The sequence below is a fragment of the Silurus meridionalis genome, chromosome 4 (genome assembly GCF_014805685.1).
Source record: "Silurus meridionalis isolate SWU-2019-XX chromosome 4, ASM1480568v1, whole genome shotgun sequence".
In the NCBI taxonomy this organism is placed as follows: Eukaryota; Metazoa; Chordata; class Actinopteri; order Siluriformes; family Siluridae; genus Silurus; species Silurus meridionalis.
Window position 1 is genome coordinate 2,206,332 of NC_060887.1, and position 19,217 is coordinate 2,225,548.

The 19,217-nt window shown below is 38.6% G+C and overlaps 1 protein-coding gene, 2 long non-coding RNA genes and 1 other non-coding gene across 5 annotated transcripts in view; 1 reads left to right on the top strand and 3 right to left on the bottom strand.

Moving 5' to 3' along the window:
- Positions 1-19,217, top strand: part of LOC124384658 (leucine-rich repeat flightless-interacting protein 1-like) — a 468,068-nt gene that overhangs the window by 403,333 nt on the left and 45,518 nt on the right. The window lies entirely within an intron of this gene.
- On the bottom strand, positions 8,020-8,091 carry trnag-ucc. The gene has a single exon. It is a non-coding gene; the product is annotated as a tRNA-Gly (tRNA).
- Positions 12,126-13,344, bottom strand: LOC124384704. The gene is made up of 3 exons (XR_006925501.1): positions 13,191-13,344; positions 13,008-13,115; positions 12,126-12,496 (listed from the first exon to the last, which is right to left on the bottom strand). It is a non-coding gene; the product is annotated as an uncharacterized LOC124384704 (long non-coding RNA).
- On the bottom strand, positions 13,461-17,314 carry LOC124384789. Of its 2 annotated transcripts, none has more exons than XR_006925606.1 (3): positions 17,073-17,314; positions 14,888-15,265; positions 13,461-13,505 (listed from the first exon to the last, which is right to left on the bottom strand). It is a non-coding gene; the product is annotated as an uncharacterized LOC124384789 (long non-coding RNA). The 2 variants fall into 2 exon arrangements; XR_006925605.1 differs by lacking the exon at positions 17,073-17,314 and adding an exon at positions 15,636-15,883.

A 19,217-nucleotide genomic window follows, 5' to 3' on the forward strand; every position in this document is an offset into this window, starting at 1 on the left:
TTATTAATTTTTTAATATGTGTGATTTAAATACACATTTATAAATATAAAGGCTTTTAGTGTATATTAGAGATTAGAACATAAACCGACACAAATTAAATACAATAAAAAATGTATTAACTGAAATAAAACATCAAAATATAAAGTTTCAAAATAAAATCTATCAATACATTTAAAATTATAACAATATATAATAATAATAATAATAATAATAATAATAATAATAATAAGTTAAATACAGTGCAGTATTACAGCTTAAATATTTGAATTTATTTCAGATCAATTTTATTCATCCATTAAATAAATGGTGTCAGCGTCAGAGTAGTGTATTTACATGATCTGTTTCAGGGTTTTCACGAACACAACTCTGTTATTACTGTTCTCTTTTCACAGCACCGTCTCTTTCAGTTCTAATGAAAGTTCTCATGTATTAAGAGGGAATTTTATGAATGATCAATAATGAAACACCTTCATTACTGTTAGTTATTTACATATTTATTTACAGTAATAAAACTATTTCTGTAAAAAAGAGAAAGAAATAATAATTAAAAGCAAAATAAATAAAATGATGAATTCAGTGGAACAGACCGACAGCACGATGACCTGAAAGAGAAAAACAGAGATGTGTTACTTTACATAATGTGTGTGTTTGACCGGTACACAGTGTGTGTGTTTAGTAAAGTTTTGTAGGACATTATGAGGACAGTATGACTTACGCTGTAGATGGAACCACTGCATGTTCCTGGATGGATGGAGGTAGGGCTTGGTGTGGCGGCTGCTCCCTGTCCACTGCTCAGCCATAGTGATACACAGTGACCTCCTGCTCACCAGCTTTCCATTCAACTCTCTGATGGCATTAGTGTCTTCATCCAGAGAGGAATATCAGACAAATCCAAAGCCTTTGGACCGTCCATTGTGCAGTACCACCTGTAGAAGTGAGTGAGGAGATACAGAAAGCAAAAACATGAGCTTTACATCACTCTCATGTAGAAAACCATGAGAAATAACAAGCACTGTCTGTATCCCATAATATAAACAGAACAGCTGTGTTCTTTTATTAACAAGGTTCTGGTCTCACTGGTGAATGAACAATGAAGCACTTTTATTTAAAGGTCATTTTCTGAGAGCAGAAACTTGCTGCAAGTGTACACTGGTTCTGGTATAATAGAGGATCTAATCCTAATTCCTACAGAAAACAGAACAAATTCAGCATCCAATGTTTGAGTGCATGTGTGTGTTTACATTGCTGACTTTAATAATACACACTGATCAATCACTCAGTATTAAACCAATTATTACATGTGACCAAACACAGCTGTGACCAAAACCTGCTCCAGATCATGAAGGTCTCTATAAAACACACTGGAAATAGAATCAGAATAGTTCCTGTGTGTCCAGTCTGAGAGGCTGTGGTGTGAATCGCCTGTTCCACTGCTGCTGGTTTTCTTTTCCAGGATTTGCAACTGGAACATCTGTAGATGCAGACAATCATCTCATGTTAGCATCCAATCAGAAGGTAAATTTTGCTAACATGAATAGTTCTCTTCTGTTTTAAATCTTTAACTGCACTTAACACAAAACTAATCGGACGGCTTTGACTCACTCTGTGGATGGATGTTCTTGTTGGCGTTGGGTCTTGGGTCTGGGCAGGGTTTTGAAGGTGAGATGGTTTCTACCTTCATGCCGTGACTTCGTCCCTGGGTGGTCTGAGAGGGACTTAAGTACACAGTCCTGCTGCCCAGCACCCTGCCGTTCATCTCCATGATGTCTTCTCGAGCCTCATCAGGAGATGAAAACGTCACACACCCGATGCCTTTTGAGCGTCCGTTCTCCATCATGACCTGTACGGGACAGCGAGCAGAAACACAAAGCAAAGAGTGCACATCAAACGTGTTAGAGGTTCACAATATCAGAGCTCTCCACATTCAGAAAATACTCCAGCTGAGTACAGGGAGGAAACCCCAAGTTACTGGGAAAGAAGGAAAATGTAAGGATCAGTAGTTATAAATGACGTGTGCAGTGAGGACAGTCCCAAATCTCAGGAACGCTTCGTACACGTCCGTCATCCACAGTACAGTCCAGATTTCTCAGCAGCAGTGTGACTGTCTACAGAACAACATCCAGTGTGTTCATCACTTCATTTACATTTCTTTAGGTTAAAAAAAAACAGGAAGCATTCAGCATTAGACTTTTGAGTAAGTTGTGCTGTGTGATTCGTGATAATCAGATTTATGGTGAGACATAAACACCTTCAACAAAGTCAGACTCATAAATAATATTTTACCTGATTATCTACACACAGTTATACATTTTCTCACATTCTCTAAAGTCTCCAAAAGTCCAAAGGACTTCAGCCTGTTCTTTTTGATCCTCCACCTTCTGCTCCTCCACCTTCTGCTCCTCCACCTCTAAAGAAGTGTCAGATAGAGATGGGTTATATATAACATTCAACATATGCCCAATATTACAAGAAGAGTATCTGTTCTTGATGAAGACTGTTTGTTCAGGTGAAATAACACAAGGCAGAACTTTCTCCAGACGGCAGGTCAGAGTTTTGCTAAGATTTTCGTATCCTGGTCCAGGTGATTTACCAGAAGGCAGACTTGCTAAGGCTATTTCTGTATCAGATATAAACTCATCCAATTGTAATGCTGTACCTACACTTATTGTAGGAATACATACATTTTGAAAAAGGCCTCTAATGTTGAAGTGTCAGCAGATAAAGGAGCAGTATATAGTGATTTATAACATTGGAAGAAACAGTCATTGATTGTTAATACTGGAGTGTAGTGGTCATCATGTCTGTTTTATATGCAGAAGGTTTTGGGTTTGACCCACAGTGGAGACCTGCTCTTGAGCCTCTGATTTTAATTTCCTACTCAATTACTTTGTTGATTATTTACACCAAAAGTAATGTGTTACTGTTAAAAGTAACTTTTTAGTTACTTTTTTAAAGAACCTTCTTTAATGTTCCCATTAATGCCCTTTTATGTGTTATGGTCTACAAACACAAAACTGACTTAAACACAAAGTCATTTTTAAACACTATTTTATTAAAGTCAGAGCAGCACAAACTGAATATATCACAAGCATTTCTGAAATAAATAACAAAACAAGCTGAATAATATACAGTGGAACCCGGTTATGTCGATGTCCTAGGGGGTCGCCAAAAAGCATCGAGGTAACCGATGATCGAGATAAACAAAAATCACAATGGCGGCAATATATTAACGTGCTTGAAATTTCTTTATGTACATGATGTGTGTTAATAAATGAGAATGTGCATGCACGTGTTTTTGAAGGTTTTTTTTACACAACAGCGTTGGCGCGATTTGTTTGATGAAGGCATGCTATAAAATACATACAGTACATGTTTATCTGTCAGGAATCCACCTGCCACGCCCCCTTCGGCCCCCTTCAGCGTGGTTCACCAGTATACACTACAACACCTGTAGCAGCTGTAAGACTTGATTTTTCAGCCACATTTCGCGAGTTCTTCTGCGGCTGCACCGAGATAACCGGCGTTAAATGGCAAATTTTTCCCCCCTTGTGCTCGAGATATTAGGGTTCGGCGACATAAAAAAAGTCGACATAACCGATAAAAAATGCTTAGAAAAAGCGAGAATTTGGGGTTCCACTTCAAAAACGTCGACTTAATAGGGTTGTCGAGGTAACCGAGGTCGAGATAACCGGGTTCCACTGTATTCACAATCAAAAACTAAAGTGGCTTCTGCTGTTGTGTTGAGCTCTTAAACATGTTCCTTTCACAGCTGAAGTATGAAAACAGAACACCGGGTTAGCTTCTAGCTTCGTCGAGGCATGTAGATTCTAAAGGAGCTTCGGCAGATTGGAGTTGCTGTTTATCGCAGTAGATACGAGCTTCGAACCAGAAAGACACAGCTTACATTTGACATTTTTTGTCTTTATACTCAACTAAAGTGAAATAATGAGCATATTTCCACTTTGAGAAACTCGTCTTGCTCTCGCCTCGACTCGCCATTACTGCCGCACAGACCTGAATAAACGGAGACACACCCACAGTGCGTCTTCTTCCTGTTTACAGTGGTTCATCCACCAATCCTACAATGCGACGCTGCTGTAAGCTGGTTAGGCTGTAGTCTACACTTCAGCCCAAATTCATTCATTTATAAAAGTAACGGGTAACGCACCATACGGTAATGGTAACGGAGTTACTTTATTTTTACAGTATTGTTACAGTATTAGTTATTGTCAAAAGTAACACGTTACCGCCCAACACTGTTTATTTGCATGTTTGTCACACTTTAATGTTTCAGATCGTCAAACTAATTTAAATATTAGTAAAAGATACACAAGTGAACACGACATGCAGATTTTAAATAAAGGGGAAACAAAATCCAAAACTACATGGCCCCGTGTGAAAAAGTGTTTGCCCCCCTGTTAAAACTGTGCTAACTTTTTTGTTCACACATGGCAAAAACATGGAACAGTGACCTTCCCAGGAGTGGCCGACTGACCAAAATTACCCCAAGAGCACAACGACGACTCATCCAAGAGATCACAAAAGACCCCATAACAACATCCAAAGAACTGCAGCCTCACTTGCCTCAGTTAAGGTCAGTGTTCATGACTCCCCATGAGAAAGAGACGGCAAAATGATCTACACGGCAGAGATCTAAGACTGAAACAGCTGCTGAGCAAAAAGAACATAAAGGCTCGTCTCAGTTTTGCCAGAAAACATCTTGATGATCCCCAAGACTTTTGGGAAAATACTCGAAAGTTTAACTTTTTGTAAGGTGTGTGTCCCATCACGCCTTGCGTAAAAGTAACACCGCATTTGAGAAAAAGAGCGTCATACCAACAGTGAAATATGGTGGTGGTAGTGTGATGGTCTGGGGCTGTTTTGCTGCTTCAGGACCTGGAAGACTTGCTGTAATAAATGGATCCATGAATTCTGCTGTTTACTAAAAAATCCTGAAGGAGAATCTGTTTGTGACTTCAAGCTGAAGTGAACTTGGGGTCTGCAGCAGGACAATGATCCAAAACACACCAGCAAGTCCACCTCTGAACGGCTAAGGAAAGAAAAAATGAAGACTTTGGAGTAGCCTAGTCAAAGTCCTGACCTGAATCCTATTGAGATGCTGTGACATGACCTTCAAAAGAAGGTTTGTGCTTAAAAACCCTTCAATGTGGCTGAATTACAACAATTCTGCATAGATGAGTGACCAAAATTCCTCCACAGCACTCTAACAGACTCATCACAAGTTATCACAAACGCCTGATTGCAGTTGTTGCTGCTAAGGGCGGCCCAACCAAATATTAGGTTTAGGGGGCAATCACTTTTTCACACGGGGCATGTGGTTTTGGATTTTGTTTTTCTCAATAATAAAAACTGCATGTTCACTTGTGTTATCGTTATCGTATCATTCGTTGTTCAATCAGGCTCTTCATCGCTTTCTAAAATAAAGAGTAACTGGGAATCGGACCTCAATTATAATTTCACGGATGAGGAATGGTCCAAGGCCCTTGGTCGTGTACATTCCTCCTCTATATGCGCCCGTCATTCGTTAATACAGTGATCAGTGATGGGTGTCGGCTCCGGCTACTCTTTATCATACTTTTTGGCTTTGCCCAGCCTTGACCTCTTTCTGGACATCAGTTTTTAAATCAATCTCTAAATACTTCATTTTAGATATTAAACCATGTCCCCTAATAGCATTATTTGGAATCAACCCCACAAATCCTCCTTGTCATCCTTACAATCAAACATGCTCGCCTTTTGTTTAATAGTAGCAAAGAGACTTATATTACTGAACTGGAAGAATCCTCACCCACCCAGTTCTTCTCATTAGATACATGACCTGTCACACTTTAATGTTTCAGATCGTCAAACTAATTTAAATATTAGTAAAAGATACACAAGTGAACACGACATGCAGATTTTAAATAAAGGGGAAACAAAATCCAAAACTACATGGCCCCGTGTGAAAAAGTGTTTGCCCCCCTGTTAAAACTGTGCTAACTTTTTTGTTCACACATGGCAAAAACATGGAACAGTGACCTTCCCAGGAGTGGCCGGCTGACCAAAATTACCCCAAGAGCACAACGACGACTCATCCAAGAGATCACAAAAGACCCCATAACAACATCCAAAGAACTGCAGCCTCACTTGCCTCAGTTAAGGTCAGTGTTCATGACTCCCCATGAGAAAGAGACGGCAAAAATGATCTACACGGCAGAGATCTAAGACAGAAACAGCTGCTGAGCAAAAAGAACATAAAGGCTCATCTCAGTTTTGCCAGAAAACATCTTGATGATCCCCAAGACTTTTGGGAAAATACTCGAAAGTTTAAATTTTTGTAAGGTGTGTGTCCCATCACGCCTTGCGTAAAAGTAACACCGCATTTGAGAAAAAGAGCGTCATACCAACAGTGAAATATGGTGGTGGTAGTGTGATGGTCTGGGGCTGTTTTGCTGCTTCAGGACCTGGAAGACTTGCTGTAATAAATGGATCCATGAATTCTGCTGTTTACTAAAAAATCCTGAAGGAGAATCTGTTTGTGACTTCAAGCTGAAGTGAACTTGGGGTCTGCAGCAGGACAATGATCCAAAACACACCAGCAAGTCCACCTCTGAACGGCTAAGGAAAGAAAAAATGAAGACTTTGGAGTAGCCTAGTCAAAGTCCTGACCTGAATCCTATTGAGATGCTGTGACATGACCTTCAAAAGAAGGTTTGTGCTTAAAAACCCTTCAATGTGGCTGAATTACAACAATTCTGCATAGATGAGTGACCAAAATTCCTCCACAGCACTCTAACAGACTCATCACAAGTTATCACAAACGCCTGATTGCAGTTGTTGCTGCTAAGGCGGCCCAACCAAATATTAGGTTTAGGGGCAATCACTTTTTCACACGGGCATGTGGTTTTGGATTTTGTTTTCTCAATAATAAAACTGCATGTTCACTTGTGTTATCGTTATCGTATCATTCGTTGTTCAATCAGGCTCTTCATCGCTTTCTAAAATAAAGAGTAACTGGGAATCGGACCTCAATTATAATTTCACGGATGAGGAATGGTCCAAGGCCCTTGGTCGTACATTCCTCCTCTATATGCGCCCGTCATTCGTTAATACAGTGATCAGTGATGGGTGTCGGCTCCGGCTACTCTTTATCATACTTTTGGCTTTGCCCAGCCTTGACCTCTTTCTGGACATCAGTTTTAAATCAATCTCTAAATACTTCATTTTAGATATTAAACCATGTCCCCTAATAGCATTATTTGGAATCAACCCCACAAATCCTCCTTGTCATCCTTACAATCAAACATGCTCGCCTTTTGTTTAATAGTAGCAAAGAGACTTATATTACTGAACTGGAAGAATCCTCACCCACCCAGTTCTTCTCATTAGATACATGACCTGTCTCAGTTTATTCAAATAGAAAAGATCAGATTTACATAACTTAGTATTACGGAAAGGTTTTACACCACCTGGCAACCATTCTTATTGTATTTAAGAGAAAGAGGAAAATAAAATCCTGTTCTCTTTGTTTAGCCTTTTTGAGCTCTTCCCCTTGTCCCTGACTTCTTGGTAGATGTAGAAAAGAGAAAGGAAAACATATATCTTAGAGAGTGTTCATGTACTTAGGTGCAAATCTTTTATTTTGTTTCATTATTTTTTTTTCTTTCTTTCTTTCTTTCTTTCTCCTGTTCTTGATGCTCACATTCATGATTGTGATTATATGTATAACTTAGAAAGAGAGAGACCAATTTCCTGTTTTTGGACTAAATTAAACACTGTTCCATTGTCTTTCTCGCCTGAGTGTCTTTCTGTTTGAATGCATCAATAAAAAAGAGTTGGATAATAATAATAATAATAAGAAGAAGAAGAAGCTAAGTGATTTTGAAATGTTTTGCCGGTGTCTATGATGACAGGTGGGTCCATCTAATACACAAACGCCAAGTGTTCAGGGGAAGCAAATAAAAGCAAGACTGCTTAGAGGTTGTTACTTTGGCAACTGAACATAATCACTAAAGGTCTTGCTTTGGCCGGGAATCGAACCCGGGTCGACTGCTTGGAAGGCAGCTATGCTCACCACTATACCACCAACGCCACGCTGGCAGGGGTGTAAATATATAAATCCATGCTAGAAGAACGTTGGTTGTTTTGAACTTCTCAGCAAACCGGTTCATTCTCCTGCTCTACTGCAACTGCAAATGCATGTAAAAGTGCAAACAGTGACCAAGAAGCTTTTCCCTGTGGTAGTTTCTGTAGTGTAGCGGTCATCACGTTCACCTCTCACGCAAAAGGTCCCTGGTTCGACACCAGGCAGAAACAAGGTTGTGATTTTGAAGCTAGTGTTACATTCTTAGGCCTGTAAACTGTGTTACTCGACAGCATTAGAGAAATGTAGAAAACTTTCTTTTATATTGTTTCTGTAGTGTAGTGCTTTAAGTGTTATTGCTGCTGTTTGAACTACAAAAATGTTCAAACAAGTTAAATGTTCCTTATTTTAAAATATGCAAATGCAGTTATAGGAAAATAAACAAGTTTTTTATTTCAATAAAATCTGAATTCAAGAAATTCCTGGAAAAAAATGACTTTGACTTATTTTACACACAGAACTGTGCAGTAAAGCTGAAACTCTACATCTTCAAACTGCATCATGTAACTGAAAAAAAAAGTAAAACTTTACAGGATGTGGTGTTTTGCACAATGTGGCACTGAGGACCAGTTTCCCTCTCCCTCTTGACTTTCCTCCCCCTCAGCATTATGACCCCGAGACACAGCCCCATGAGGAGGTCATACGGCGTTTGAAAGGAAGACAAAATCATGGTTTAACTTCATCTTTTAATAATTGTGCAATTTTACTTTTTGTCACATTTTCCCAAAAGTTTATCATGTGGATTTTAATTATTTAGTTTAAAAGCATCCTCCAGTTGAGAAACACTGATTTAGAATCAGGATTTAAATGATGTCGAACACTTCAATAAACACGTGATTTATTATTTTAGATTTTTATTGATTTTATGAATTATTATTGAACATGGAGAGGTTTAGTTTTCAGTTCCTGTCCTTGATGTCCAGACTCACTTGCCTTTTTTTTCTATTCTTTTCTTTTTTTTACTGGAATGGGTGATAGTCGTCTGATCCAGTCCGGCAGGGGAGCAGATATAGAACCGTGAGACTTCAGTGCAGACCACACCGCATCGTGACTCCTCAAACCGCCACCATGAGAACTCGCTGAGAATACCTTAGAGTCTGTTCCGATTGTGTGACATTCGCGACAAAGGATAGGACGACAATTCCAATCACGATGTTTTGCTGGTTCAGTTGTCCATAGAACACAGCCACAGAAGGTGATGGTGTAGTACGTTACAAAGGTGCTTTGCATGACGAAGTCCGTGAACAGAAAACTGTGAGTGTTCGGAGCATCCACTGAGCTGGCAGGAACTCCAAATGATTGGACAAGGTTAATACCCCTACGCACATGAAAGATACGGGTGATCAGCTGAAGTCCTGCAGGAAGATCATAGACAGAGTTCTGGATGGAATCTAGCCACATTCCATTTGGGGAGAACATGTCAGCGTGGTGCAGAATGTCCATCACCGGTCTGAACCGGTCCTCATCAGTTTCCCAAACAAATTCGTCCTTTTCTGGAGGAAACCTGTACCATTTACGGGGTAAATTATAACACCGTTCACCTAAAGGACAGGGGGTCTCCAGGCACCACAGGCAATGCTTTGGAAGAATAAATAAAAAACAAGCATAGCAGATGGTTCTACAGGTTTCAAAGTTGAAGTGATACCCCTCAGCACATGCTTCGATGTGCGCACACATGCGTTGACGCATACCTTGCAGAAGCCAACTTTGTTCATCAGCTGCCATGTTCCTGCACACAGCATAAAATACACACAACAACAACATGATTTATATACGATATAATCAAAGAATCAGAATTAAAGCATAGAAAGAGTTTAGTGCTTTTAGTTATAAGGAAACGTTTGTTACAGTCATTTTTTCTGATCGACTAGGGCCATAATCCCTCCATCCAAATCCACATAGATGTTTTGATCCATATCTGTGGAGATGTTTTCTGTAGAAGACTCTTCACCTGTAATTTTATACACTGGGAGCTGTACGTATTGTCTAAACAATGACAAGGAATTCCACAACAGATAAAACATGCCACGGCTGCAAGGATTATTAAAATTGTAGTCCCAGTCTGACCCTATTCTACTCTATTTATTAGTATATTATGTTCATTATACTTGGAGTAAACAGGTTACATGAGTTTGATTAAAATATGGGATAAATAGGTTAAATTTATCTACTTCATTGTATCTGATAGATTCTATACTAATTATTAAATACATATGATGGATTAATATAAAAAGATAAACTATAAAAGCTAATCTTAGCTAGCCGGCTAGTTACCCATGCTAATGTCACTAAATAATTACTTTTTACTTTTCGAGTCTTCTACTAAATTGTCAGGAATCCCCCTGCCACGCCCCCTTTGGTGCTTCGGGGAACGCCCTGCTCCTTCTCTCATGTGCCCCGCCCACATGGAGCTCCTCGCATCGGGCTTCATTGAGAACACCTGAGGCATATTCACTCACTCATCACACCGCTGATATAAACCCCACATTCCCCCACACTCCGGATCCTTTATTCCTCAGACTCTGGACTATTGTGGGCCACCGGAATAATCCTTTCACAGCAAGTATTTGTGTTTTGTCTTCGCCCTTTTGTTTAAATAAAACTTTATTTGCTGTTACTTTGGCTTCCGCCTCCGTTTCCCGCATGACATAAATAATGTACAATATTCTACCATAATTATTTAGAAGACTTACCAGGTACCTGTATGAAGAAATGTTTAATAGAAGTTGTAAATGTTCTTAGTTGCTGCTAATCGCTGCTGCTTCTTGCTGCTGTTTGCTTGTTTGGCGGTTGTCATGGAGATACTAGAATTTTTATGATGATTCTGTACACATCACTCTGGTAGGAGATTAAACCAAAAATTCAGCCTTAAAGAAAATATAACTGTTTCATCCTGTTCCTTTTGCCACATCTCATCTCTGAGACTTTTCAGATGTTGCTACACTGAAAACTAAATACAGATCTCAGCTCAATATTGAACATGACTTGAGAGTGACAGTATCAAGTCTACAACCCCGTTTTAAACAGATTTATGAAATGAATTTGCTCTATTTTGCACAGACTGCAAAGTGACAGAAAGTCCAAGTGATATCACAACTACACCTTTATTTTGCTAGTTAATGTTCATTTAGAATTGGATAGTTCAATAAACTAGACATTTTTCAATATGAAGATTTTAATTATCCTTTTTTGAGGTGACGGAGGACAGGTGCGTATAAAAACCCACCCCTCTGAAGTGGTAAATGGCAGAAAAGATTGAGAATCACTGCATTAAAACACAAACAGAAGTCACATTAGTACAGAATGGAGCATAAAGCACGTCCTGATAGTGCCGCTAGAGGGCAGTGTGAGACAGAGTTGAGGATGTGAGCTGTGTGAAGCTGGAGATCAATAGTCTGTTAAGGGGTGGGAAGAGGGGAAAAGAGAAAAAAGAGAAAGGAAATGGATAGATGGACATTTATTATGTTTTTTGGCAGATCGATGTTTATAAATCCCCCAATAGTGCACAAAACTACTGATGATGTGAATGAAAATACATCACTTGTCACTCATGTTAATTAATATCTGTATGATTTGACTAATTTTTACAATAAAGGGGCATAAAATGGATTTATATTTATTTTCTTAATGTACTTATTTAACCTTTAACATTTTTAACAAAAGTTTAGTATGTGGGACATGTTTTGTATTTGTTAATTTATATTCTACATAATAATAATAATTATTATTATTATTATTATTATTATTATTATTAAGATGATAATGGGTTCAGCAGGTTCACAGAATAATTAATGAGTCACTGTTTTATGAACAATAAAACATTTTATTTTAATTACTGAAAATGCTACAAAAATGTCAAATGATAAATTATAATAGATGCAAACACACAAAAATACAAATATTACAAAACGATGTATATATTAATAAAGATTATTTAACAATAGATATAATCAAATACAATGATAAAAATCCTAATTGGGATTAAAACAACAACCTGATCATAAATAACTATAGATTATAATAGTAGTAAATCCACACAAATAAACAGTAAAATGAGTCGCTCAGAACACCAGCAAGAAATAATTAAAGGAGCAGAACTGGAAGAAACAGCAGGACTGGATGCAGATGAAGGACTGGCTGAAGGAGATGGACTTTGAAATCCAGGCTGTAAAGACACATATTGTATATTATGAACTTAAACATAATAATGATGATAATGACAGATATAAGGGTCTTCTTAAATGACATAAAAGTGCAGGCTGTATAATGGTGGGGGTGGAGGTAGGGGGCGCTACAGCAGTAGGAGTGGAGTAAAGCAGGTGGAACACTTGCAGCAGGTGGAACACTTACGACCTGGTAAAGAACAATAAAGAGTGTGGAACACAGGTTTTATTTACCTTTTAGTCTTGATATTTTTTACAGATTTAAATAAGAAGAAACATTGAAAATCTAACATTCACACATTAATATGTTTAATCCACAATCATCTCTGTACACTAGTGAGAGTCTGAGGGCAGAAGTGAAGTGAAATGAAGATCTATAAATATAACACACTTTAACACACTTGAGCAAAAACCAAAGTCTTTTACACTGATCTCAGTGCTTCCACTATTTGATCACTGGATGAGAAATGGGAATAGATAAAGCAGATATTGTTCTATATGATTAGGGATGTAAACTGTAGCAGCGGTGCGCGAGTGGAGGTGTGAGGAAACTCTGGCGGGCGCTAAAGAGAGGATATTAAAAATAAATATTGCAACAAGTATTTCTGCATCCCACAGCAGAGGACATTTAAAGCACATGAGTGTGGTCACAAATATAGTTGTGCAGGTCCACAGTGACGTGACATGAAAGAGATGATCACCTGAAAGTCTGAAATGAACACTTTAGGAGGGTGGAATCCACAAAGACGTTTCTGTGGTCCACCGGAAAGTTTCGACTGGTCGTGGACCTGCACTGGACATTTCTCCCTCTGTACAAATAAAGACCTTTAGGTTATGGGACCTGTGTTTAATCATGTTCTCATACACATTTTGTCTGCACAAACCTTATAAAACAGATCCAACCATTTCTTCTGACTAGGAGCAGGTGTGTTTCCAGCTTCAGAGCCAAACCGCCGCAGACGAGACGTCCACTCATCGTCCTCTACCGCCGCAGACGAGACGTCCACTCATCGTCCTCTACCGCCGCAGACGAGACGTCCACTCGTCGTCCTCTACCGCCGCAGACGAGACGTCCACTCATCGTCCTCTACCGCCGCAGACGAGACGTCCACTCATCGCCCTCTACCGCCGCAGACGAGGCGTCCACTCATCGCCCTCTACCGCCGCAGACGAGATGTCCACTCATCGTCCTTTAAAGCCTTGTGTGAAACAAACACAAACAAACAAACACAGTAACGTAATGAATGTACAACAGTTTCTTTAAAGATCTTGTTTTTAATATTGTACATCATAATAGACGACAGCATGAAAGTGATGCAACATACTGCACTGATGAGCTCAGGAAAAAACACATTAATGTAAATGTAATGCACGTATGAGAAACTTTTTTTACAGATACTTGAATCTGTTGTTGTTGATGTCAGTAATTTAGTACATAATAAGAGACATTATGTTTTGACTGCGGCCCGTGTGCTGGTGCTTTCATGTAACAGGGTAAAGCAGGTAATCGCTGAGTCTTGGCCGTGTGCGTGTGTGGTCACGTGACAGCACATGTTAAAATCCTCTCGTTTGTCAAACAGGGCGGTGAGACCCTCAGTCTAAATATCATGAGATGTAAAACAGTTTTGCATCTTTCACACTGCGCTGAAACAAATAAACCCCTTTGGATTTCACATCCAACACCTTAAACTCTCGGCCATTACATTAAATCTCATTAAAAAGTCATCATGTAAGAGTTCTTGCCTCAGCTGAATACCGCACTTCCTAAATATTCTGAGTTAATGCTCTGAATGTCCTGAATAATGTGTCTGATTTTAACCGAGTGACAAAAAAAGAAACAAATTCACTGCAATACGTCACGCAGAGCAACATGTTGTTCTACAGACACCGTATTGTTCCTGTTGTCGTGTAGTTCCTTGTGTATGATGTAAGACTTGGTGGCAGCAACGTCCAAGAAGTTTAAAAAGATCTTTCTGAACCTCTTCGTTCTTGTGGCTAACACTTCATCTTAGGGTATTTAATTCCTTCCCCACATTGGGCAAGAAAAGCTTTTGCACTGGCGCACTGAGATGACAAAAGTTTGTGTTTATCACGGTGACACCACTAAATCTGATCCACACAAAACGGGGGTGGAAATGTGTGTACTCCACGTTCCACACAAACGTTACAGACACGTTCCACACAAACATTACAGACACGTTCTACACAAACATACAGTGGGTACGGAAAGTATTCAGACCCCCTCAAATTTTTCACTCTGTTATATTGCAGCCATTTGCTAAAATCATTTCAGTTCATTTCTTCAAAATCTGTGTTTTTCTGTAAATATGGGGTGCTGTGTGTACATTATTGAGGAAAAGAAATGAACTTAAATGATTTTAGCAAATGGCTGCAATATAACAGAGTGAAAAATTTGAGGGGGTCTGAATACTTTCGTACCCACTGTATACAATCAATACATAGATAGATACATACAATCAATAGAACCACATGGTATTAAACTGAGCGTGTGTGTGTGTGTGTGTGTGTGTGTGTGTTTTGTTGTTAATGTTGTGTGCTTGTAGATCTGGTCTTTACTCACAGATGCTGAAGGAGCTTTTACTGAATTCTAAACTTGTGCTGGTTTCTCCTCCACAGCTGGAACTTGAGCTGCAGCTGGTTTCTTCTCCACAGCTGGAACTTGAGCTGCAGCTGGTTTCTCCTCCACAGCTGGATCTTGAGCTGCAGCTGGTTTCTCCTCCACAGCTGGAACTTGAGCTGGGTGGTGGTACATGGCCGTTCTTAGTTGGTGGAGCAATTTGTCTGGTTAAATCCGATAACGATCGAGACTCCGGCATGCTAAATAGTTACGCTGCCCCTCGTGGTCGGTGTCCAACTTCAAGGGACAAGTGTTTGGACTCTAGGTGTGGTGGTTCTTCTCAGTCTCACGCTCTGTATGAGATTAAAGTGTTGGATGGAGCTGTAACACAACAGAGACACTGCTCTTACACACTGCTGTTAGTCTTTATGCCGACACCAGCAAAATTACCCCTGATGCTGACTGAAATCCCCTCATATGACCAAACCCACACTTTATATTAATAGATTTCACTTTATAGCTGTTAAAAAGTTTGCCGTCAAGATTCTCTTTTGCCAAATTTGCCGCCTCTTGAGATTTAAATTGGACACATTCATAACTTTTTGTCTCCGTCTTGTAACGGACAACCTTCAGGAGAGACGTCGTGTCAACACACAATTCATATGTAACAGATCTGATACAGGACTTTAGTAAATAAAAACGTTTGGACCCCCCTGGTCTAAAGGGTCTACTATATTCTACTGCTACTTACACACTTAGCAGCTACCTGATGTTCAATAGTAGAGTAATGTTTAATAGAGCGACTGTACAACTGCTGGAACAGTGACTTTCCAAACTTTATGGGATTTTATTCTCTTTGAAACACTGAGTTTATTATTTATTATTAGAGCTGCAACAACTAATCTAATCAATAATGAAATTGGTTGTGAGTGAATGCTGTGATCCTCATCATGTGAAAATGGTGTAGTTTAATGAAGTGTTATTGTGTAAACTGTTTGTTTGTAACCGGGACTCACACTGGATCTGTTCTGTCGTGACTCGCGAGCATCAGGTTGCGCAATCGACTCGATCACATCATCATGATGATTTAATTAAAACGGTGCGAACAAACACTAAATCTAAAAGCAGTAAATAACAGCATTTGTACACTGATGCATATTTTTCCCTTTTTTTTATACATTAAGTCTGTTAACTTGCTGCGTTTCTCCATTTCATTCTCTTTTTATAGCATTTGTCTACAACAGTAACTTATCTGTTCTAAAAGTGATTTACTGCGGCTTTACTACGTTCAAATGCTTGTTTTCAATTTTTATATATTTAATGTATGCATATCATTTCATTATTATGCAAAATTTTATTTATTATATATTCTAGATGATTACTGTAGTTTTTTAAACAAAAATTATTTAAAAAAGTTATATTTTATATAGATTTTTAAGTATGTTTGCCAACTTGCCATCTGTAAAATATAATACAAATGTTGATTTACACAAATTGCTTCATCTTTCATACTTAAATGATTTTGTATGATTAATGATATACAGTTATAATTAACAAAACATCAAATTATAAGTTTGTTTTTTATCCAATTAATTAGGGAAAAAATCATTAGATTAATTGATTATTAAAATAGCGAGTTGCAATATTTAGCATTATTATAATTACAATTATTATAGAGAAACAAATCACACATAAAAGCCTGAAACAGGTGGAAAGGTGATCAGGATCATCAGTACCGGAGTGAAGAGGAGAAAAGCGATGTTCATCATTTATTGTCTAATCCTGATTATTAACATCAAATTCATGGACTTGCAGGAAAAAATGAAAAAAAGAAATGTTGCAGTGAGCAGAAATGGACATTTGGGCTAATAGTGTAGGAGAACATCATCATTAGCCTCATGCTAGCCGGGTTTGCTAGCGCTGTTTTTGTGTTAGATAGTTTCTTAGAATATTTAACTACAAATTGACCAACAGACGAATACATTCAATTATTCTTTATAACGATATTTATAATTTATTTATAGCTCACTAAATGTAGAATATTTAACCTGAGGATGAAACCTATTGAAGCTAAGATTAGTTAGCCGGCTAGTTAGCCTAGCTCAGTGGTTCTTAAAGTGTGAGTCTCGGTGTTGAAAAGAGAATTAAACCCATAAAGACTAGAAAGTCACCGTTACAGGGGTCTTACAGTCGCTCCATCCCGGCAGAGGGTCTTCATCCTCCACCTGGAACACAGAGTTTCTCCCGGAGCTCATTACTGATGATGCAGAGTAGTGATGAGTCGGTTATGAACGATTCCTTGATTCTGAACGAGTCTTTAATGTGACTCAGAAGAACGATTCATCTCTAAGAGTGATATTTTCTACTGGACACGCGTTCTTTCATTTTCATAAATGAGATTCAAAGAACCGAGTCACTAAAATGATCCGATCTTCCCATCACTTTTACAGCAAAGGCGTGTTGATACTAGAAGCTCCGCCTCTCTGGTTGCGTCCGCATCCGTGATTGGTGCAGCAATTTTCCATTACACACTAATCAATAGAAACCAAAACAGAACAACAGTGGTACTTTGACCTACGAGTGCATTAATGTACGAGTTTTCCGAGGTACGAGCGGTCACTCGGTCGATTTCTTGCTTTGTTACGCAAGCAAAAAAATTAGGTACAAGCTCGAAACGCCGCTGCTAGATGGCGAAACAAAGTGAGAAAGCGAAGATTGTGACTAAAATTAAGATAAGCAAAGAAGAAAAAGTAAAAAATTAAAAGTTTAGGGATACGTAGTGTACAAGAGTGATAGAGAGAGTAGCAAAAAATTGAGTTTTCCATCCTCCGCCGCTTATCACCCCCCGCACCACTCCGCCGGCATTTTCTTTAGCTAAGGTCGTCTCATCTCCAAGGAATATACACTGAATAAAACCTTATTATATCTTTACATACTCTTTCTATTATGTTTTTATACAAGATTTGTTATTTAGAAATGTATTTTCCTAATTTAATAAAATGAAACATAAAAACGGGGGGTCATTTTGAGGGTTGGAAAAGGATTAATGCCATTTTAAGTGTTTTCAATGGGAAAAATTGATTTGATGTGCGAGCAATTTGAGATAGGAGCTCATCCACGGAACGATAAAACTCTTAGGTCAAGGTACCACTGTACACGCCACAAAGCCATGCCCCATTTCCATGAAAACCAGTACACAAACAACCTCTTTTTCTGGCGACCGGACAATCAAGACTGCTTGTGGATAATTTTTGAAATATTTAATAAAAACACACTTTATATAAAAAAAGACAATTAAGTTTCTATTACTGTTTTTACTTTATTTATGCTGATTATTTCCCTGTAATATCACATTCCCAATGTATTATCTATACTGTAGAATTGTCTGTCATGTAATTTGATCACATTTGATCCATGTAAATCTCTGTAAACAAAATCAACAAGTGATAAACTGCACAGGAAAATCTAGTGTTCTATCTAAATCTTTTCTTTTCCACAAAAATGCTTTAAATGCTTTATGTATTAAAAACCAGCTTCTGCCTTCAGTGTGTAAGAGAGTAAAAGCACATTATTACTGCATGATACAATTCTGTCAAATCAATTTGATCTCAGCATAAATCACCAATGTAAACATTCTAATGAACCTACATGTGTCAGGTAGGTACATGTGTGATAACAGTCAGGAGTTTGAGTCTGGAAAAACTGTGTGCTTGTGTGTCAGTTGTCAAATCTCCTCTCCCAGGAAATCAAACCCAGACCATCCTGAGAGCAAAGAGAGCTGCATCAGACATGCCCCCACCCAGTGCTGCTAAAAAGCCTGCTCGATGCTGCAGCTCACAAACACACAAAACAATCCCTCATCACTAGTGCATTAAAAACACTGCAGGATTCCTGTGATGAGGTTTTATCTCCAAACTGGATTGATGCACTACTTGAGAAGATCAAGGCGGAGAAACAGTCTATGGGACATGAACTCCTGCAGTCTCTCTGTAGGGTTTATGTGGGATTGTGTCAACAGTGATGAGACTCACATAAAGCACATGCCCTCGCCTACAGACTTCTTAAAGAAGGTGAGATTATATTGACATTTCATTATATATTTACTAAAAATGATCCGGACAGTGATATAAAGAAGCCAATTGTGTTCTGTTTTGGTTTTGTGTTTCTTCCTATAAAGTGTATTTTAAATCTGTGGTATCGTTTTGTTTCCTTCACAGACTCTTCTGAAGCCCCAAAACTGATAATGGTCATGGTGACAGCATGGCCAAGTGTTTTCTCCTGTAACAGCCCTTTATGCAGAGGCGTTCACATCGTGTGCAGAATGAAGGCATAC